The following is a 24,445-nucleotide window of genomic DNA, read 5'->3' as shown; positions in this document are numbered from 1 at the left end:
GTGGCGTGCCAAGCCAAGCGGTCACCCCACACATCATCGACCAGAGGCCGTGACACCCGCCATCGTGACACCCGCCATCATGCTAGGGCTATCAAGGGAAGAGACAGCCGATCCTCCAGCTCATCAAACTCCAGTGCCCGGTCTGCCTACTCTGGCCAGTCCAGAAGCCGCTCCGAGAGCCTCCATCGGACCAGGCATCACACATCTGAATCCTATCGATCACGTAGAGACACATCCAGCGGGTCTTCCTCATCACGCACCCCGACATCTCAAGATAGCGATGAATACATTTGCATGGTATCTGACCCAGACCGTCTAAAGCGATACCCGAAACTGGACATCCTCATCGGCAACCATCCGGCGAAATTTGTCCTGGACTCAGGAGCATCATTAAATTACATCTGCGCCCTGGAATACCATAACATGAAACAAAAGCCCAAATTGTCTCCTGCTGCTGTCCGCATCTTTACCTGGATGTCACGTAAGCCCCTGCCGTGTCTAGGTCGATTCCACACCACCCTCACATTCAAAGACCGGACAGTTGACGCATATATCCATGTGGTAGAGGGTCCGGATGTGGCGGACTGCCTCCTCAGCCTACCAACGGCAGAAAGACTCAAACTAGTAGAGCTCCTCTACATGACAGAAGATGCTCCAGACATTATAGCAAAATTCCCAAACCTATTTAAAGGCCTTGGAAGACTAAACCACTTCAAAGTAAAGCTCCACATCAATGAGAAGGTGACGCCCATCGCTCAACACCATAGAAAGGTACCGTTCCACCTCCAACAAGCCGTGGACGATGAGTTACAGGATCTGCTCCAGACTGACATTATCGAACGCACGTCAGGACCCACACCATGGGTGTCCCCGGTTGTGGTAGTCCCCAAGAAAGGACAAGACAACAAAGTCCGCCTGTGTGTTGACATGCGTGCACCCAACACCGCCATCGAGCGGGAGCGTCATCCTGGGCCACACATCAGTGATATGATTACGAAGCTAAATGGAGCCACTGTCTTCTCAAAACTTGACCTTAACAAAGGCTATCACCAACTGGAGCTCCATGAAAAATCAAGATACATCACCACATTCACTACGCACCAAGGCCTGTTCCGATACAAACGGCTGAACTTCGGCATCTCTTCGGCTGCCGAGATCTTCCAAGAAGCCATCAGACGGGTCATTCAAGGCATCCCCAATGCTTTTAATTACAGCGATGACCTACTGGTATTCGGAAAAGATCAAACCGAACATGACACAGCGCTGGACAGAGTCTGTCACGCCCTGCTGACTGCAAACCTGACTCTCAACGCCAGCAAATGTGAATTTCACAGAGACACCCTGAAATTCTACGGACATATCTTCTCCAAGGAGGGGATGCGACCCGATCCAGAGAAGGTAGTAGCACTTGCAGACACCCCGACACCTCGAGACGTAAGTGACCTTCGCTCCTTCTTAGGCATGGCGAGCTACTGTGCGCGATATATTCGCGACTACGCCACGATCAGCTACCCCCTACGTGAACTTACTCGCCAGGGCCAATCCTTCGACTGGACTGAACCATGCCAACTAGCCTTCAACACCATCAAGCAAGCTGTAGGGTCTGCCACAAATCTGGCGTACTTTGACACCAAGAAAAAGACAGAGATCACAGTCGACGCCAGCCCAGTAGGCCTGGGCGCCATCTTGGCCCAATACCGGGATGATTCAGACCAACGCCACATCATCGCGTATGCAAGCCGCAGCCTCACGGACACTGAAAAAGCCTACTCTCAACCGGAGAAAGAAAGTCTCGCTGTAGTGTGGGCCTGTGAACATTTCCACTTGTTTGTGTACGGCAAGCACTTCACAATCATCACAGACCACCAAGCTCTCATCACCATCTTCGGCAATCCCAACGCCAAGATGCCTCCTCGTATCGAACGGTGGGGCCTACGCTTGCAAGACTACATATTCACGATCATACACAAACCCGGCAAAGCTGAGAACCCGGCAGATTTCATGTCGCGCCACCCTGTGGCCGGAGCCCGGAACGCCCTGTCTGTAGCTGATGAATATCTCCACTTCGTCATTGACGCGGCCTGTCCACCCACAGTCCCCATCGCCGCAATTCAGGAAGCATCCACGTCTGACCCGCTCATTCAAGCCGTCATGGCTCGCATCCGCACGAACTCCTGGAGGGACGTGAAACACTCGCCACAGGACTCCGACTCCACGCGGCAGGATCTGGCCGCATTTCAGCGAGTGCGTGACGAACTTTCCATCAGTGACAACGGCCTTCTTTTGAGGGGGGGAAGGATTGTGATTCCCCTCAACCTGCGCCAAGGAGTCGTCAATTTGGCACACGAGGGACACCGAGGCATCAACGCAACTAAGAAAGCCTTAAGAGAACGCGTGTGGTTCCCCACACTTGACCACATGGTAGAAACAACCCTGAAAGACTGTATGACCTGCCAAGTGGTCAGTCGGGAAGAACCCCCAGCACCACTACTAATGTCAGACCTCCCAGAAGGAGTATGGCAGCAAGTAGCAGTTGACTTTTTCGGACCACTGCAATCAGGACAATACATCATTGTCATCATGGATGAGTACTCCCGGTTCCCCTTTGCACAGCTAATACCATCAACTCGAGCAACGACAGTAATCCCAGTGCTGGATGAAACCTTTGCTGCATGGGGCATTCCACTCCGAGTAAAAACAGACTACGGACCACCTTTTAACAGACATGAGTTTGCAAACTTTGCTGCACATCTTAACTTCAAACACAAGAAGATCACTCCACTATGGCCACAAGCCAACGGCATGGTGGAGCGGTTCATGGGGACACTCAAAAGGGCGATTCAACAGACTGAATTAACTCACAGAGATGTCCAACAGACATTAAATGAAGTGTTACGAGCATATCGGAACACTCCGCACAGCACCACCAATCAATGCCCAGCCACTGTGATGTTAGGCAGGACACCACGGACTCGGCTTCCCATGGCAGATCCCACGCCCCAACAGCGGCCTGTCACCGTCGACCACAACACGCTAGTCGAGATAGATCACAGGAATAAGCACCGAATGAAGACCTACGCTGACCAACGAAGACATGCCAAAGACACTAACATCCAAGAAGGAGACTGGGTGATTGTCCGGAGTGATCGGCGCGCCAAGGCAGATAGCCGGTACCTCGACATCCCCTTCCAAGTCGTCAAAAGAAAAGGGACCATGATTACAGCCAAATCGGATCATAAACAGATAACGAGAAACATCTTGCACTTCAAGAAATGCAACCAGAATTCCCGACGAGGGACCTCGTCGAGCCAAACCTCAAGCGAGTCTCACAACCATAGTGACAGCAGTGACCAAAACATCCACAGCCCGGCCAGAACTGTGGAAGTCACAAGACGTCAGAGCTCACCGCTGGAACAAGAGAGACGCCCCCATCGCCTCATCAGGAAACCTCGACGGTTAGTAGAGGAGATGTAGCAGAAGCAAGACTTTGTGAAACCGGGGAGATGTCACGTCGCCTCGCCTGACCTTTGAGACAGGACAGGCGAGCAGGAAAGAGGAAAAGGAAGTGAGGTAACAGGAAGCAGTATTCCTAGTCTGTAAGGCAGTCTGAGGCTGCCAGGCAATAAAGTAAGACGTAGAAAGTAGCCTCTGCCTCGGTGTATTCATTTATCGAAAGGGTGAGTTCGACAACACTCCTGTTTTTTTTCTTACAAACGGAAAACACAGGGGGCTCCGGGAAAGTGAAATGTGTTGGGAGGCAGGGAACTCTCTGTGCCCTCTGGAAAGGGAGATGTGTCAATCATTACAACACAATACAAGCTGCTTCCATCTCCCACGGGCAGCTGACTGCATCAAGTGCCGATGACAAGTCAAGGGAAACTAGTTCTGTGACCACGCTGCCTTCCACAGATCACCAGGTCCTGGAACAAGTACTCGTGTAGTACCTCTGTCATGGGAACAAAACCCATTGATGCACCATGTCCCTGCTCTCCAGCACGTTAAAACTTCATGAAAAGTGGGAACAAGGTTTGACACTCACACGATCAGAAAAGTTCAAGGAGGGATTCATCGAAAAGAGTGGAGGAAATCCTGGCTCCATTTTTATGGGACCAAAACCTCACAAGAGATCCGCCATGGGTCTTCAAGAGATCCCGCTCTGGCACACACTGAAGGAATGGCCGAACGCCGGCTGTCCTGGGGTTTGGCAACTAACTTCTAATTCACTAACAAAACGAAAACAATTAAGAGGTAAAAAGGCCCATTGTGCTTTCCAAGAGTTCAACATTAGTATTTGATACGCTTTCTAATAATATGGAGACATCAAATGATTACGGTTTATGTGTGGGCAAGCGTCCCTATAAAACAAGATCCGTCTGAGCCAAGTTGGGCGGCGCAAAGATTTGAAGCGAAGATAATTCTTTCTGTAAACACATGCGTGCCACGCTCTGTTTACATGGTGTTGAGACATCAGAAATGGAGAAAGTTGTTGGCACTTCAAGGTCACCTTTTATAAACGGTATTGCTCAACCTTTTCCTTTCCATCTACCCTTATCTAAAATTACTTGTGTGTTCAAAACAAAATCTTCCCAAGAACAATTTTGTAATCACTGTGAAGTTATTTGTAAAAGTACAGTGGTTGAGTTTTCGGCCAAGTTTATTTCTAATGCGCGTAGTACTAGGTACGTAGGGTTTCACCTTTGTTGGGGTAGGCGATTATTATTTTAAGAACTATCTAGTGAGTTGAAGAAGGTACATGGTCATATGGCTATCCCCGCTTGCAGGGATGGGCAAATTGTAAACATTTTGCCGAACCTGTTCATTGGTACACAAACCAACACTTATATTTACATTATTTAGAATGTCCCTGGGCCCCTCCAGACAACCCCCTGCAGGGAGATACAAGTGCAATCAGACACTGCACTTACCTGGGGGAATCCCTGCTACTCCTCCATGTGCTGCGAAACCCTCTTAATTGAAAGGCAGGGCTGTGGCTATGGGTTAATGTAGATTGGTCCATCAGCAATGCAAAGAGCATTTCGAAGCAACACATAACATGCTATTAAGTTGCCAGTATCTACGAGCATCATTTTTTAAATTCTTTGTTAGGATAGCTGAAGATTTATTGGTATGCCTTCATGCTAATGAAAAGTTAATTAACCTTAATAATAAAAAGATTGTATTTTTATCAATTTAAAATTATTTTTTATGTTTCAGGAACATCAGATTTTAAACAAAAAACGTTCAAAACATTTTTATTTTGATATTTTGACAACCTGATCTAAGTATCATTATTTATGTTGTTGAGATTTCTTTTGATCCATACATTCATGCACACACTAGCACACCAGCAACGTGCCGAAAGTCATCAAGAGTCTCAACAGCTGGATCAAAGCAGGCACTGACACCCTAGATCCTCTCAAGTGCAACCCAGTGGCAAGACACTGACCACAGGCCAGTTGATACACAGAGGAACTCAGGTTGACGAAACACCATTGCAAGCAACTGGACTGCAAATGTAGACCAAGTCAAGACACCACAGGTAAAGACTTATTCAAATCAGCCCTAAGACACTACCACCAGCAGATATGAAACACCAACTACACAGCTACTGCAGATCGCATCATTACCGGCACTAACATCAGCAAGAAAATCTTTGCATCAAAGAATTCGCAATTCTCCCTTCGGTTTCCATCACCCTCTCACAAGACTTTTGCAACAAGCTCTCAGAATTCTTCTGTAACAAAATTACCTCCATATAAAGCAACTCCGACCCTCAACTGGACCACATCAACATCACAACTCAACTTCCCATCACGATCACTGCTATAATGAATACCTTCAAGTCAGACCCTTGTCTGCACCATACCTTCACCAAAGGACTCCTAACGATCAGCGAAGCACTAACATCCTTCCTCACTGCTTCCATTGAGTCAGCCACATTCCCGGATACCTGGAAACATGCTACCATCATGCCCCTGCTACAAAAAACAATCCGCCGACCCAGCCATGCTTTCTAACTAAAGACCCATCTCCCGCCTACCATACACAGAAAAGGTCTTAAATAATTAATCAACTGACAACTCACCGACCACCTCAGCAACCACCAGCTCCTCGACACCACACAGTCCCAACTCAGGCCAAATCTCACTACAAAAATAACACTCATCACTGCCACAGACAACATCCTCATGATCCTTGACAGAGGAGACACAACAGCCCTCATTCTCCTGGATCTCTCGGCAGCATTTGATATGGTCTCACATCTCATCCTCATCAGGCACCTGCACAAGATTGGCATCCATGGACCCACTCTCCTCTGAATCTGCTCCTTCTTTATCAATAGGCCACAAGCCATCAGCCTGACACCTTACTCCTTGAAAGCCCGCAAACTCATCTGCGGAATGTGTCAATGTTCATCGCTCAGCCCCACCTTCTTCAAAACATACATGATTCCTCTGGCCATCATCACCCACACACATAATATCAACATTCCATCCTATCCTGACAAGCAACTCATACTCCCCAACTCAGACAAGACCCGAACACAAGAAACAAGTTCACTGTCTGCATGACAAAGTTGCTAACTGAATGAAAGCCCATTGTCTCAAGTTGAACAGCGACAAAGCCGAAGTAGTGATCTTTGGCAAGAACACCGCACCATAGGACTCCAACTGATGGTCGATCGAATTCGGATCCACAAGCTGCCCCGATGCCTGGAATCTCAGAATAATCATTGACAGCAAACTGGACATGAACCCACAAGTCACTGCCATCACTGCATCCTGCTTCCACACCCTGGAGATGCTGAGGAAGCTCTTCAAATGGCTCCCAAGCAACACTAGAAAAACTGTCATGCACATCCTAGTCACCAGCAAGTTGGACTATGGGAACACCCTCTATGCTGGGATCATAAAGCAACTCATCAGCAGACTGCAAACCATCCAGAATGCAGCAGCCAGACTCATCCTCAACCTCCCTCACAGAACTCACATCACACCACACCTCAGAGAGCTCCAATGGCTTATGAGACACAAATGTTGCCAGTTCAACCTCCTCACACACCCATTCAAGGCACAACACAACGTAGGCCACACCTACCTGAACAGTTGCATCCCCTTCCACCAACCACTGAGATACCTCTGCTATGCAGGACTCTTACTCACACACATCCAACGTACACACAGAACCTCATCATGAGGATGGCATTCTCTTGCATTGCTCCTAATGCTTTGAACAGCCTCCCACTCCACATCACAGCCTCCTTCTCTGTTCTTAAATTCCTCAAGAAGATGAGACCTGGCTTTTCAATTAACCAACCTATCATAGGCATGGCTAGGCACACACACCTGCTCAGTGCCAGGATGTACTCACGAGTGATAGTCCTCTTTACAAATACACATAACATACCGTAACAATACTGAAGAATTTCTTAACAGTGAAAGAGGAAAATGTGAACCTTTTCATATCATGTGAATGGCTAAGTTATACAGAGAGGGTATATTGTATCTATCATTTATTGGCATATTTAAAGTTTGTCCAGCACCATGCTTGTCCTGTATATTCAAAACGTTGTTGCACACTATCTCAATAATTTTGCAACTGTTATCTGGCCTATACACAGGCGATTGGATGAGATTCTGTTCATTAAGAAGATGTGCAGTTAAGAATTTTTGACAATGGTTAACTGTCTTCTATTTAAAAGAAGGATTACCATTAATCTTAAACATGTATGATCTATCAATTCACATTGGAAGATGTTTAACAAACGTGGAAGATGTCAAGGTCTCTTACGGCTTTACCTTTATTTACCTTTGAGTAAATTAATTTTTAGTGTAAGTGTCAACATAATATTTTTAGTTTAGAAATCCTAAGAATTCTTTAAAAAACATCTCCTCCAGAAGCCGAGGAGTGGCCAGTAGTGTGATAGCTCTTCTTCGTGATATGGGTACCATAGAACTGAGTGGTAGATAGTTGCTTTACTCAGCCACTTATTCTAACATTACTTCACTGTGTTGCTATGCCAAAACCCAGGTGTAAAGAGACTGAAAGAAGTCCAGACTGCTAGAATTTCTGTGGTGGGAGTCCCAATTCTAGTGATACAACAAATAATGTCACTTCCACCGTCAGATGTGTTCCTCTCTTTGCCTTTTAATCACCAGATTAGTGTTGGGTCGAGATTCTTTAACTCATTATTTCATTTATATATTATTATTTTCTTGTCTGAATAATTTAAGAGTAAGATCGCAGAACTTACATACGTCTTATGAAAGTTATTGCAGAAATAATAAACCTCCATGCTAAATGCAGAATATGAATAGCCAGACTTTACTTGTTTGAAACATCTTTGATATACATGACTATTGACATGACACCAACGACTTAGGTTACAACTACAATCTCTAATATTTACATCAAAACAAAGACGCACAACAGTAGAACCAAGCACATTATGGAACTGATTGTTGCCAGTGGCTTCCATTGGAAGCCGATAGTTCAAATACTGGATTCAGAACCTGCTTATTCACTACTGTTAAAACACAACAGTGAAGTATCATGTTTCTACTGCTGATATCTCACATGATCTGGGATTCCAGGGACCCTACAGAAGTGATGGAATGGTAGACACTGGAGAGCAGAGGAGGGTTGTCTTGGTGGGTTGTGAATCACTGTCACATGGGTCGCAACTTCCAAAGGAGGTCTATCTTGCATGGCATGCAACAATGAAGACTGCTGACAGATAGTTTGTCTGTACTCAGTAGTGGGACTACTAGGTGCTACAAGCACTACACCTACTCTCATAGAGAGTTGGGAGTATGGGTCTCAAGAAAAGTGGGAGATTGGAGGGAGAGAAGCGGGTTGATACAAGGGATGGAGGTTGGAAATGATCGCAGGACACCAGCTCCTGTTTGTGGTATTCGGATCAGGTGGAATGGGATACTGGTGGAGGTGGGGAAGAGTAACCACACAATGTAAAGAAAAAGAGCCCCCTGCAGGTAGGTGAGAGCTCCTTTAGGCATGGAAAAAAAGAAAGTGTACACAACCTAGGGCAACTCACAATGGTTCATCTAAAGCATTATCAAACTTACACAAACATATGAAGGCAACAAAGCAAATGTGAAGGCTAATACGTTAATTTATTCAAATCATTCATAAGATCTGGACATTACAAAATGTGTTACATACAGATTCACATTCAAACTCCAATCATATTTACATTCACACTCAATTCAACCACATCATAAATGCAAAGCATACAAACAAGAACATAAACACATATATAAAGGAAGACTATAGTTGGTGCCTAATGCTTGTAATACAATAACGTTCCATAAGGACTGATGATTATTAACACATAGAATTATTTAATCAAAGAAACAGTCGGAAGATTGACAATAGAATGTCTTCTGTCATCTACACCCGTTTCGGCACTGAGTAGCTTCTTCAGGAAAGCCACTAGGAACACTTGTATGGTATCTGTACCAATGTGTAACCTCCAAAGGGCTTTGGAGGGAAGTCCTAAATCTGATAGTTTGGAATATGAAGATGTCTTTGTGGGCTCAACCTGCAGTTACAAGATGGCTTGATGGATCTGTGTCCTAGGATGGATAAGACAAACATTTGTAAAACGACCAACCAAGCCGCGAATGTATATGCGGCAACCAAATGTAAATGCATGCAAATGAAGTAGCACACACGCTCTCAGGATGCTGATCGTGCATAAATCGGAGGATGCAAGTGCAGATGTCACAAGTGATAAACAGTAGCCAACTCAAAGATAGATATCGAGGGTGATGACTAGTGGGAGAGAGGATCATGTGAACTGGACGCCGGACGCCGTCTTTCATGGGAAACAGAGAGTAACCGTACATCAGGTATTTGTCTTTCCCAAGATATAAAAAAGGTGGGAGGGAAGTGCCAGTGTGAGGTGAGCGAGTTACAAAATGGTCGGTGTATATGGAAAAAGAAAATCTGGTAAGAAGGAGAGATCTTGCAGGCGATGGGGGAGGGTGAGAAATTGATGTTTTTTTATGACTGACACATGTCAGTCATAAAAAGCGGATCCATTGGGTCAACTTGACTGGAAGTGCTCATGAGGCTGGGCGTACTCACCTCATAACTCGAGATAGAGTAAGTGCCAATAACGAGAATTGTTCCACTTCTTAATTCGAAGGGACTTTTGAGAAAAGCTGCTCCTCATTCTCTTTGGAAATAAAATATGCCGGGGCCTAAAATAACTGTATAAAACATGAGTTCTTTACTGAAGTCTAATCACCGGCAAGAAGAAAATGTTATCACTCCTCCATTGTAATACTTGATTACAGCTGAATTGTAATATTTTAATGCCAGCTGTCCTACCCAACATTGAATTAGAAAAGAAGGCCACTGAGCAAAATTCCAAATACCAAAACCAAAGGGATAACCAGCTTTTCAGCTTCCTTTCTTCAAAACGTTTCCTCCCTGAAATGTGTTGTCGGCCTTCATCGTGAAATGTTTGTTAATTACTCTCCAGGAGTTTATTTCGGGAAAGCAGGCCTTTGATCATACACATTCTAACCAAGAGATGGCTTTGAAAGGGACAGTTGGTAAAGGTATGTGCTTACAGCTAATTATTAGCTGCAGGGCGGGGCGTGCAGAGAGGATTTAGAAGGTTGATAGAGTGCATACTTTTATAAGGAATAAAAAAACATTTGTCTAACACTTGAATTATATCACAAAGACACCGGGGTTTTTATGTCATGAGCCTTGCTCCCTTGTTTGGTCCTCAAACTCCTCTGTGACTTAAAATATGGATATAGTCTAAGATCGTGGCTACTTTATCCAGATGTTATTATTAATATATGAATAAAGCCAAGTCCCACATGAATGCCCAGCCATCAGCAATGAGCTTCTTTCTTCCAATTAGACCAGTGGCATTACAGAGAGAGTGGCACCAGAGGGCTCTTGCCCATCGATGGCATCGCACAACCATAGACCAGTGCATATTTTGTGATATTTATTTTAAATGTTTTGGATCAGGTTAACGCATTTAAAATACTTAATAGGATCCACAAACCCAAGGGGTTGTGTGCTGAAACGTGCACGTTGCAATTATCAGTGTTTTATTTACTCCTTAATGACATCCCTGGGACATGTATTTTTTTTTACATATAGCAATACTTTATTGTGTGTGATCTCCAACTGGTTGGTGGTTTTCTTTGAGCTAGAAATCATTGCTAGAATCTCTGGTCCATCTGCCTGCTGTACGTTTCCAGCACAGAGCAGTCATAGATTTATTCAAGTCACATAATGTTCCGCACTTACTGCACCCCAGGCTGCTGCACCCCAGGAGCTCCCACACCTTGTTTTCAAAGACATTGGAGTTAATTGTTGCCTGCATGGAACAGTTTGTTGTGCCATGGGCCCACTGTCTTAGAGTGCTGGTGTTACCTAGATTTTTCATCAAGCTTGTTAATATATTTTAAAACTTTATTCATTCTTTGCAATCTATAATCCAGAGCCACATATTAATTGTGCCCTAAGTGCTTGCATTAAGATAAGATGGATCTGTAGTGCCTTTTGCAGAGATCCCTGTGGGCAGGGCTTTGAGCAGGGGCGGCTCCTCCTCTAGGGCGGAGAGCTTCACTCCACTGCTTTCTCGCAGTGCAAGAAGCAGAAACGTAAAATGGTAATAACTTCCAGTTATTAGCATTTTATGTGTGGTTGCGGCAGGAGGGTGGGCGTGGCTGCTCTGCAACTGGGGCAGGGGAGAAGTGGTGTGCCTGCCCACTTTCGAGTGCACAAAGACTGTTTGGTCAGACCCCTGGGGCCGCCCAAACCAGTCATGCTCACTCTGCCCTTCTCCATGTATGCCACAGTGCAGCATGCATGGAAAAGATGGCCTCCCCATAAGCCGCTGGCTGGGCGGCATCCCAACCAATCACAACGCTGCTTGCAGCATTTTGATTGGCCAGGGTGAGGGAGTGTTATGTTCAGGTGAAAGACGCACAGACGGATTCCTCTTGAAAATAGTTTATTTGACAGAGATAAATCCCGCACGACAGCTTTACAAGACACAGCTGGAGCCAACTGTCAACAGTTCCCACTAACAATGACATCACTGTGGATTATAAGGTACATCATAAAGTCCCAGCCTAGCTGGAAGAGCTTAAGTACAATATAACTCATCTCCCTATCTTATGTCAAAACAAAAAAACTAACTGAGGCCCCAACTAAAAGACAATACGAGAGAAAAGGAGCAGAAGGAAAGAAAGAAAAGAAGAAAGAAGAACGTAATTAAGAAAGAGTGCATGGAAAACGCAAACAACGTAGTCACCCAAATAGGCCGGAGCACTTCTTTCCCTGTCCTCCCTCAAGACTAGAGATGAGCCCACAGACTCATCTCCCTCTCTAGGACCCACAAATTCACCATCAGCTCCATCACCCTCACCAGTCCGCAAACCAACACCAGACTGTCCCCCTGAAAATTCACCATCACTCATCCACAGCCAAGGTGAACACACACCAGATTCAGTCTCCTGTTCTAAAGTGCTTTCATGACAACCACCCTGCCTCTGATATAATGCAACACGCCTCAAATTCCACGTTTGGCCATTTTCCAACTTGACCCAATTGCCTCCTACAGCCTTCACTTTGAAAGGTCCCTTGGATTTATTCAAAAACCTGCAGTGACCACCAGGCTTAACCTTCACCCAATCACCTACATCAAGGAAACGCCTGTCCTGCTTAGATACTGGTTCGCTTTATACAATTATCCCATTGGATGTTTTTGAAGCAACATGGCCTGGCGAGACTTTAACTAGTTCAGATGTTCTCCTAAAGGGGTATCAAGGAAGTGATATTAGTGTAATGGGGTTCATGACAGCCAAGATCGTGTTTAAGGGAAGAAACACAGTTGGCCAGGTATATGTGGCATTTCTTTATGGTCATGACTGTCTAGGCTATAATGAGGATTTGTGGGATAATACCTCAAAGCTTTCAAGTAACCCTGTGTCATGAGTGTCACTTTTGTTCAACAGCATTAAGGGCTCTATCATGAATTCTGAGGGAATACCGCAGGAAGATTCCTGCACCTGAAATGAATAATACCTTGTGTATTGTGCGTTGGTACATTTTGCCTGTGGAAATACATGAGGCCATCTGAGAAATAGGAAATTAATGCCGGGTCGGGAATCCCACCTCAATTCCCAAGGTAATTCCACATTTGTCATCCCATTCATACCTGGTAATTACATCAGCTTTTAGCTGGTGAAGTGTCCAGATGGATGACTGCCTAGAAAGCAGTATTTCTGAATTCCTTGTCATTGTCGATTTGACCAGAAACACTGTTTCTGGCAAAATAAAAAATAAAATGGGCTCGGAATGGGACCTGAGTGCACTGAGATTTATTGGTCAATACATATCATAGAAATAGTCGACCTCAGAGTTCCAGCATGCTCAATGCATATCCCCATGTCTAGAAACCATTATGGATGTATATCTGGCAACCCATGTGGGCGGCTCTGCAACCCATCTTGTTTAACCAACCTAATTATTGAACTTTTAAAAGTAGCGATGTCTTTAGCTCCTACTTGTATTCGTAGCTGGATTTTGTATCTCTTATCAATAGCAGTCTATTAACATGACGCAGCTTCCGGCCTTCACCGAAGACTTTAATAAAAGCACCATACGGAGGACTGCCACCCAGGTTGGATGGTATCTGGCCTCACTTGATGTGTGGTCATTGTGATCAGAGTGTGTGTGATGCCAATATCTGGTATCCATCTCGATTAGAGGATTCGTCTCTATTGTCCGGGCCGCATTGTTTATTGCTTTTTTGCATAGTATTCGTTATTAAAGTCTAATTAGTGCTTGTTGAGAACCTTCTGGCTGCAGTGATGGTGACAGGGAAAGAGAAATTATAAAAAACTGGGAAGAAAAGGAGAGGGCAAGTGGAGTAAGGGAGAAAGAAAAAGTAAGGTGGGGAAAAAAGAGAAACTGTCGCTTTGGGAAATAAAGGGCACATTTCCCCCCTTTGAAAAAAAGATGTTCCCTGTCCGGCCCAGATCACTCTAAGGATAGTGATAGTCACTCGTTCATTCCTTCCCTTCTCTCACTCGGTGCGTTAGTGGAGTGGCTCAAAGTGAGACCATTTCTCTGCTCACCCCCGTGGTGCACTCGTCGCCTGCCTGCCCGTGGGTGCCGCTGTGCCGGAGAGCGGTGCTGGTGCTTTAAATGGACGCTGTGTTTGTTTGCTTCCCCGAGCGGCCTCCTTCGGGTCCCGGCACAGTGTGCTTTGTTGATGTTAACGAGTTCCTCTGCAGGAAGCAGGCAAGGGTCAATCAGGAGCTCCTTTGTTTCCAGGAAGTGCGTGGACGAATACTACCAGGTTTGTTTATAGGAAAATGCGAGCTTGTCACCAGTGGCAAGGCCGTCTCGCCAGGGACTGACGTTTGACCGGGGTCAAGGGCATGTCTGCTGCGAGGGTCAGGAACACGGTCATCTTGTATGTGGAACGGGCTCAGGAAATCAGATACCCGGGGAAGGTACAATGTGTGGGAATGGTGTTGGCAAGTATGTACGCACCTAGCATATGGTGTGAGGAGGTCAAAACAAACGATCTGCTCCCCATCAAGAAATACCCCCCTTTGCCTTCATTGGGCGCACTTAATGTTCTTTTTGGCATGGATCTTGCGAGCGGACATCACTGGGATCACCCTCTCCTCTCTCTTCTCTCCTCTCCTCCCCTCCCCTCACCTTACCTCACCTACCTTCAAATCGAGATCTCAGACTCAAAGTGCTGATGCAGGATAGGATTCAAGAGCCCCGTCTATCTCAGAGAGCCCCCCCACCCCCCATGAGACTCCATCACAAACCTGTCACACTCGTATTTTTACCCAATTTCAGACTCACTTCATTTTCTCTCCATCTGCAAGACCTAAAGTAGAGATACATTTGATGTGCGATACTTACCAGCCTATTAATTAAAACCCAGAATTCAGCCTCTCTCGTTTCATGGGCAAACATTTGATAAAACCCCCTTGGCTTGGATTTTGAAGGGCTAAATGATGGTGGATTTTATGGCAAGAACGTGGGTCTGAGTGTTTTGCACCAAACCACACCCAGCAATGAGCACTTGACTCTACATGTGGGTATGCACGAGATGTGAGTTTGAGTGGTCACTTAGTGGAAAGGTGCTTTTTATAAGGTGGCATTTCCAGGATGACCAATGTTTAGGTACTGGAGTGGACAGGTGTGGTACTGAGCACAATTAACAAGGGCACACCATCTGACAATTGCCATACATATAGAACAGTTGATTACTGAACTCCAGATATAATCTTTCAGCTAGTTTACATCTCAGCTTCGTGCCCAAGAACAGAGGTGGGGATGAACCACCGTCTACTGTTGACTTACTCACTAGTTAAAATGCTGAGCACCATAAATAAGTAATGTGATGAAAAGGAGTCAAGCCTAAATCTCTTATGGACACATCCATCTGTTCCTCGAAGGAGAAATGCTTTCATGAAACTTGGGGGGAGATTTACTAAGCTTTTGCGCTGTGTGACGCAAAATTATGCAAAATCTTTATGGGGGAATTTACTTTCCAGCGCTGGAAACAAAGTAAAAGTAATGCGAAGCAGCACATTGTGCTTCTTCACGTCACTTTGCATCATGGGGGAGTACAAAGGGTGGTGCATGGGCGTTCCCATGCAACCACCCAAGGTTTCTTACGCTAAACCGAATTTACTAAACACAGTAGAGAAAATTGCGCTTTAACTAGGCGAAAGGAAGGAGAAATGCTTTCATCTCGCCTTCCTTTTCCGACTTTGCATGCGTGCTGCACTGTGCAGCACACATACAAAGTGGAAAAGCTTTCCCTTGGGTCGAGCATAGTATTTTGTACAGGAAAGGTTCCCCTTCTTATACAAACCCTATGCTGGACACATGCACACACCCTAGCGCTGCGGCGCTAAGGTGTGTGCATGGCACATGGCAGCTGTAATCAGCGCCAGCGCAAAGGAAAGGGGAGGAGAGAGCCTTATCTTTGAGGATATGTAGCTCTCCTGCTCCCTCCCTGTCATGCAGCTCATCCTCTAGGGAGGCTGCACTGCATTGCGTGACTTTTTCGTAAATCTCCCCCAAGCGTATGCACGTTAGACTACAGCTCAGAAGATGTTCTGGAAAAGGATGCCGAGAGAGAGGAGATCTGCTTGACTTTAGCATGAAGAATGAAGGTGCTGGCATTGATTTGTGACCAGAAATGAGTGTGCAGCAATCCTCAGATGGTAGTGGTGCAAGCTGCGTGGTCTTGGTTGAAGCTCCAGGGCTCAGGGTCTGATTGCATCATGTTGTTCTCTTGTTGAGCCTTTCTCTGGCCAGTTCCGGCTCTGCCACACTGCACACTGTATACCAGAGCCTCTACCAGATGGTGCACTGCCCAACATGTCAAAAAGAGTGCACAGTAATGTTTAGCAATAATAACAATCACTGGATCTTCTGCCCTAAGGGGTCCACTTTGAGAGGCAGGTTCACCGAGAGGATAAGTGCATCCTACCAGCCTCACTTAACTGGAGGTGGACGATTGCTGTGTAACTTGAGCTAAGAGCAGCAGCCCGGGACTAGTAAGACCTGTATACATACTACACTGAAGTATCCCATTACAGTGGTAAATGACCGCCGGGAGGTCATCTCACTGCAGAATCAGCAAGCCTTGAACAGTGAAGGGCAAAAGTAGCTCCTATTGAGATGTATACCAATACACTTGATTCCCATGTTTACCTAAAGTGCCGCGGCTTAGCTACCAACAGAGGGGTCACTACTCTAGACACGTTAAAAGCACCGTCTCCATCTGCTAAAGCCTTCCATCGTCCAGGTACTTAACTGTGAGTTTTGATTTTAGACACCATTGTGCGTATCTCAATGGACTGGTTCTTTTTAAGAACCTTGTGCTGAAACCATATGTTATATTTAATCATTGCTGAACTAAATGCTCAAAGACAACTGGATTATGATTAATGTTATATATTTTCTTTGATCTAGTTAAAGATTCAGAATTATGACGTACTGTGTCAAGCTGACAGCCATTTTAATATGTAGGAATACACGAAGATGCCCGCTGTTGGAATTAGCGTCTAAGGCGGATCCTAGTGCAATGGAGAAAACATTTTTCTTTAGCTTTAATACTAAATATATAAGTATTCCACTTTATCCTAGTGTGACACAACAATTCATGCAACTGTACCTAGTCATGTTAAAACATTAAAGTGTACCGGTGGCAGGAAGGATATTCGTTGAATATACAAGGTAATGTATATTTTATCATTTAAAAGTGCATGTAGAGTAGACCATATGCACATTAGGTTTTTGAGTTTTGTAAGATAAAGCGTTTTAGTAAATTTAGTCTATACTTGCAGCAGAAGAATTTACGTCCAATTACGTTTATATTTAAATTGTTGCTGGATAGATACATGTGCTAAGGCCGTTACCAAACGAATATGTGTATTTTTGGAGTCTTCGAATCTATGATTGAATAAGAAGTTTTAAGATATCCATAGGCGAATTACATTTCACATTTTCATGTTTGAAAAGTGTATAATGTAAAACTAATTATAGGGTTTAATGCAAATCGATAATTTGACTAATACATAAAGTACTTCCTTTTGGATGATGAAGTGGCCAGTGTTTATATGGTAGGGTTTTCAGATTCATATCCAGGCAAGTACAAAGCAAAAAAATATATTTCCTTTAAATTATGTTAATCCAGTGAAGGAGAAGGCCAATACCATAGTTAAAGGGGGAGAAGGGGTGCAGGTTTAAAGATAAGGCAACGTTTATGATCAAGTTTACAGCCTCTGACTCAAACTCTTCAAAGTAACAAACAGTCCTGCAGAAGACAATAGTAGATTTTATTTGAATAAAATAGGTTTCTCACTAGAAGATAGAGATGGAATATGAATTCTTCCAAAGTCTGAGTGCGTCCGTGAATTATCTGCGGCTTTGAGACATAATCATGAATTTGGGTGAATGCTGAACCAAACGTTTTCTTGACAAAGAAGGATTTTTTCTTTCAACTGTGTTTGAATTACATTCAATGATTTATGATTTTGTTCATTCTGCAGACTAAAGCCGTCGACATTAGTCAATTAACTAAACATGTTTTATACGATTTGGGCAAACTTGACACTTTTTAATGCCTGTTTAGATGCCCCCATGGCTAAAAGGTGGCAATTTAACTTTTGCAATATGCCTGGTGTGACATTGCACCCAGTGTGCAATGGTTTTAATAACTTTTAATCCATTGGAGCAAACATTTTTCTTTAAAATCTGCAAGTTTCAGCAGCAGTTGAACTATGGAAATGGAGGCAGCAGAGCTAAGAATCGCCCGAGGTGAATCATTGAAGCCTACTGTGAGCTTACTCCGTTGGACTAGCATTTGTTACTAGATGCGGTCTGACCCTTGCGGGGTCCGAAGCGTTCTGGTACCCACGTACAGACCCTTTCCATGCTCGTATGTGTGCCATAAATGTTAGGCACTCCTCTTCAGGAGTAAGAACTATGCACTTGCATCCTCTAATTCTACCCATTTCTCTCATGGCCATCCTGCTGCATTCAATGCAGTGTCCTAAACGCTACTGCTGTTGGTAGGTCCTGAAAACATGCAACAGCAAATATACTGTACTGCAAAACTAGTAATAATTTGTCATCACAGAGGGCCACGTGCAGTGCTGTATTCTTTGCTGCTGCCGGATTAACTACTCTTATTCTCCAATCCAAGCCTTTGCAAAGAGGTTTTCCTAGTCATACAGGATTATGGATGCTGCTCTCTCTCAGACTGAAGAGTGCCTCAAATGTTGAGCCATGTGTTCACCAATGGAAGCCCAAATTAGCACATGATCTATTGTGAATTAACTTTGAAAAAAAACACTCTTTCGCATGCATTATATTGCGATTCACTTTATGTTAAGTCTCATGTTTCCGTCATGACAACAATGCATTTCTTGTCTGCTCTTTTATTTGCAATGCATACCTAATGTTACCACACAGTAAGACCACTAGTCCGAAGTGTGGTGTTTTATAAAAATGAACAAAAAACATATCTGAATACAAGAATGTTTCCTTTCTATTCCTTGCTTCTGTGATTCGCACCATTTGATACCAACATAGTTCAATAGCCTTCTTATTTTCAGAAAGGTGTACATTGGGGTTGATGATGTAGGAATAGAAGAAACTCCTCTGGTGGATAGTACAAATCTTACACAGCATCAGTAGATTAATTAGATTTTAGTTTTATAGACATGCCAAAGCCACCTTCGTGCAAATAACAAACTGAACGAAATATCCTACAAAGAAACCCTGTGACCAGTTTGACGGTGTGACCAGGCCCAGGCGAGAGTTTCCTAAGCCCATCACACGGCATGAGTTCTTGGAAAGGTTAACTTTGTTGCATATAAGTGAATGGACCTCCATCATTTTCTGCAGGCTCCTCCACACACCTGCAGCTGGAGCACCACAGGACCCTCTACTTAAATTACTTTTCTGGTAGTCCCAGCCAAATCGCTCGTGGCTACTAAAGCTGTAGCTTTCATAGCCAGCACCTCAATTTTTTAAGAATGTGAGTTCTGTCTTCACAGCAATGGTGGATTAGTTTAAAATATCAGCCCAGCAAGAGTTTGCTTGGTCGGCCCAAGGTCACGTTTAGGTACTGTCAGTCATGGTTGAGCGATCCCTGGCAGGTACAGATAATAAGAAGCATCACTGCGAGGTCTAGTGTCTGCAAAATATTGCACAGTACACAATCCTTTGATGTCACAAATGAACACTTTTCTACTTAAATCAGAAATGTGCCAAAGGCCCCCTACAAATACATCTATTCGTTCCACACCATTTAACCCAACCCCTGTGACAATTGAAGGTAATTACAGTTTACGTTTTCGAGTGCACCTGCGGCTTATGCTATGTAGGCAGCACAAAGCTGCAGGTGCATGTAACAATTCTCCAAAAGATGCACAATTGATGGGCGGAATACAGAACAAATCAAAACATTTACCCCCAATCAAGAGATCTGGGTTAAATCCATCATTATTTTGCTCACCATGTCACCCCAGTTTAGACCAGGGCATATGCAAATCAATCTTAACCCTGTGCCTCATGGGAACAGTCCAGCCCGAACTGCCAAGCCAGGTTGTTCCTGGACCGGAAACAAGCATCCTAGGACCGGTTTCAGGGTTTCACCCCTCTTCAGCCAGGATAGCTTGATTCTAGTAGCACAGTGAGCCCAGGACCCACCTCTGGGAAAACCTGAGGCACTTAGGGCGAGAAAGCAAAAGACACACAATTGATGGATGGAATGCAGAATAAATCAAAACATTCACCCGCAGTCAAGAGATCTGGTTTAAATCCATCATTCTTTTGCTCACCCAGTTTAGCCCTGGCCATATGTAAATCTGTCTTGACCCTGTGCCTCATGGGAACAGTCCAGCCCGAACTGCCAAGCCAGGTCCTCCCTGTACCGGAAACAAGCATCCTACGAACGGTTTCGGGCTTTCAGCCCTCATCAGCCAGGATAGCTTGATTCCAGTTGCACAGTGAGCCCAGGACACATTTCTGGGCATACCTGGCGTACTTTGGGTGAGAAAGCAACAGACTAAGCATGGGCGAATTTTGCGAATCTCGCGTTCGCGAATTTTGCGGATTTGCGAACTCGCAATTCGCAAAATCCGCGAATTCTCGCGAATTTGCGGATTTTTTTTTTGTGTGTTCGCGCGGGTTTCTGCCAGTTCGCGAGGGTTTTGTACAATTTCGCAAACGCGAACTTACCTGTCGGGTCGCAAGTTTCGCGAACTTGTTGTTTCTACGTGTCCAGCCTGTTTGGGACACTCTTCTTCATCACTGCCACTCTCTGTCACCACTCTCTGACTACTCATGCCACCCTCTGGCCCACCCATGCCACCCTCTGTTTCATCACAGCACCCTCTGGTTGTCCAGTCAGTGTACATTATTGTGGCAAAGCAAGCACACCTTCCCTGCCTCAAGTGACCTGAATTAATTTGGGGCTGATTAATGTGTCACAGAATATTTTTTTAGCTGGCACCTGCTTCCTTAGTGCTTCCTGATTAGTGATCTTTTGCACTTGCTAAGTGCTTTCATTGTTGCAAAATTAGTTACAACACCTGCCCTGCCCCAACTGACAATAATGAATTAGGGGCTGATTAATGGATTTGAACTTCCAGCCTGGCTCCTGCTTGTCTCCCTTAGCTGTAATTCGGGACCTTTGTGGCATATGTGTAACTATTCTGAGGTTCAGAGCAGGGTCACATAATAGTTGCAACTGGCAACTGAACTCTGGAGGGGCCCCTCAGGAAGCACTACAGGAAATGGCTACTAATGATGAGCCTGAACTTTTGAACCTGTTAAGTAGTTTCAGTTTTGCTAAGATCGTATTTCTGCAATTTTGCGCTTATTCGCGGGGCGCGAGGTTGAACTGGGAAGCCGCGAACTCATGCGAACAGTGCGAGCAAATCCGCTGCTCGCGGATTTGCGGATTTTGCGGGAAATTCGCGAATCTCGCGGATTGCGAATTTACCGAAAATCCGCAAAATCCGCGAGCGAAACGGATTTTCCGCCCATGCTTACAACAGACGCACAATTGATGGACGGAATGCAGAACAAATCAAAGCATTCACTCCAGTCAAAAGATCTGGGTTAAATCCATCATTCTTTTGCTCACCATGCCCCCCCCAGTTAAGTCCTGGGTATATGCAAATCAGTCTTGACCCTGTGCCTAATGGGAACAGTCCAGCGAGCCAGGTCCTCCCTGGACCGGAAACAAGCATCCTATGACCAGTTTCGGGGTTTCACCCCTCTTCAGCCAGGATAGCTCGATTCCAGTGGCACAGTGAGCCCAGGACCAACGGCTTGGTAGTTCAGGCTGGACTGTTCCCATTGGGCGCAGGGTCGACTGATTTGCATATGGCTGGGTCCAAACTGGAATGGCATGGTGAGCAAAAAAACAATGGATTTAGGACCAGATCTCCGTACTGGGGTGAATGTATGACATTGTTCTGCATTCTGTCCATCAATTGTTCTTTTTGTATTTGTCATTCTGAGCGGGACGGGCATGCCCAGACTAGGGTCCCGTGCTCTCCATGCCACTGGAGTCAAGCTATCCTGGCTGATGAGGGCTGAAAGCCTGAAACCGGTCATAGGAGGCTTGTTTCCAGTCGAGGGAGGACCTGGCTTGGCAGTTCGGGCTGGGCTGTTCCCATTGGGTGCAGGGCCAAGACTGATTTGCATATGGCAGGGTCCAAACTGGAAAGGCACGGTGAGCAAAAGCAAAAAAACGATGGATTTAGGCCCAGATCTCTGTACTGGGGTGACTGTATGACCTTGCTCTGCATTCTGTCCTTCAATTGCTCTTTAGGTTTTGCCTGGCGAAAAGATGCGCTCTGCGCATCTTTTTCGCGCAGGCGAAAACCTATTGAGATATATACGGGAGACAGGAACGGCCTCCGTCTTTCATTGGCTAGCTCCATAAATGGAGGCTAGCCATTGGAAGACGGGCCTGTCTGTCAATGCCGGACCAGATTCGGGCGCGTTCCCGAGAATTTTTGGCTTTTGGCTACGTCACGCGACGTCAGCCAAAAGCCGGGAACGCCCCCAAATCTGTTCCGGCATTGAGCCGGCACCCGCCTTCCTGTGCCCCGTTCCTGCCCCCCTACCGCTGCCTCGGCTCCCAGTTCCCGCCCCCCTACCGTTGCCTCGGCTCCCGTTCCCGCTCCCCTACCGCTGCCTCGCTCTCCGTGTCTCCCCGGTCCCGTTCCCGCCCCCCTACCGCTGCCTCGGCTCCCGTTCCCGCCCCCCTACCGCTGACATAACCTCTTTCCAGTTCGGTATATACTTAAAGGCACAGTGAAATGCATGACGCAGCATGCAGTGAGACATAAAGAAAATACTTCGGGGAGTTCTAGTGTTGTGTTAATAGCGTAAAATGAAATGCAACATTGTTGATATCACAGATGTTTTTGGAAAAGTATATATACATATGTATAAAACATTTTTACCCATTGTAGTGAATTCATTATAATTCATACAGCAGACTCATTCTGCCCTCTTTGTGTGCTGACTCTGTCACCAGAACAAGAGGGAGGGATTAATTTACTGTACTCAGGATGAAGATCGCTTCTCTCAATTTTCAGACCAGCGAATGCTTTTTTCCCCCCCACATACACAGGCAGGAACCTTGGTGAAGGAGACATTGAAACCGAACAGATAAAGTATACAATGCATTCGTGATCCCGGCGGTGGCATTGGGCGCGAGCTGGTGGTAGATGGGCACGCCGGTCACGCGACAGTGCCAAGCGCCCAGCGCAGCTCAGACACGCATCAGCTCGAGAGCGCAGACCTCAGAGGCGGCGGCGCCCTCGGCTCCGAACATGGGCCTTCTCATAGCCACCCTTCAGGGGGGCATCATGCTGCTGACCCTGCCAGTGCACCTCTTGGCTCTCTTAGGAGTATGGCAGCCACTAGCCAATAAGATGTTTCCGTACGTGTTGGCCACATTTAGCCACGTCTACAACCGGAAGATGCATTCCTTCAAGAAGACTCTTTTCAGCAATATGCTAGACTTCGCCGGCCCCGGGGGGAAGCTCAACATTTTGGAGGTCGGAAGCGGAACGGGAACACATTTCCAGTTTTTCCCGCCAGGATGCCGAGTCACGTGCACGGATCCGAACCCAGACTTCGAGCGCTTCCTGGGCAAGAGCGTTGCAGAAAATGACCACGTCCGGTTCACGCGCTTCCTCGTGGCATCTGGGGAAGACATGTCGGCGGTGGCCAGCGGCTCCGCGGATGCTGTGGTCTGCACGCTGGTGCTGTGTTCGGTGCGGAACGTGGAGGGGGTCCTCAAGGAGGTGGTGCGAGTCCTCAGACCGGTGAGTATTCTGTAGTGCTATTTTGAGATGTACAAGTTTAATGTGGCAGCTGCCTTTCACATTCTGTGAGTCACTATTTCGAAGCGCAGATTACAAGGGAAAACTCGGCAAAGCAAAAGCTACGACCTATATATTGGGCAAATGGCACTGGTTTCCTGACCCACACTTCACATTAATTATGTCAAAGCTGAGATTATTACTTGTTCACAAATTACATATTTTAGCCAATAGAACGTGTGCACTTTCTAAACATGTAGGATTGCACATTCATAAAGGTTAAAATGTACAGAGACTTTATCTGCCAGCCTATGGCGTTACTTACCCAAGCGAAGGGTCGTTTATAGGAATTCCATTCCATTGTTTGACCCTCTACCCCTTTCCTAAACAATTCCTTGTTCCGCATTTTATGCAGTCTATGCTTTATAGCATGTATGGAAAACTTGGAATCACTGAAAAATCATAAAAATAATGCATGTAGGAGGCGAGAAATGATCCAGGCTTTGTAGGCAACAGGCACCTCTATGTAGGATCCTGGG

The 24,445-nt window shown here is 45.6% G+C and overlaps 1 protein-coding gene and 1 pseudogene across 5 annotated transcripts in view; both read left to right on the top strand.

Moving 5' to 3' along the window:
- The window catches only part of ARHGEF28 (Rho guanine nucleotide exchange factor 28), a 954,264-nt gene that overhangs the window by 107,442 nt on the left and 822,377 nt on the right, over positions 1-24,445 (top strand). The gene's annotated exons all lie outside the window — the stretch shown is intronic.
- LOC147726742 (thiol S-methyltransferase TMT1B pseudogene) lies at positions 23,329-23,924 on the top strand (annotated as a pseudogene). The gene has a single exon (XR_015309439.1). The product of XR_015309439.1 is annotated as a thiol S-methyltransferase TMT1B pseudogene (transcript).

The sequence above is a fragment of the Lissotriton vulgaris genome, chromosome 3_1 (assembly GCF_964263255.1).
Source record: "Lissotriton vulgaris chromosome 3_1, aLisVul1.2, whole genome shotgun sequence".
Lineage (NCBI taxonomy): Eukaryota > Metazoa > Chordata > Amphibia > Caudata > Salamandridae > Lissotriton > Lissotriton vulgaris.
This window is presented reverse-complemented; position numbering and strand designations above follow the sequence as displayed.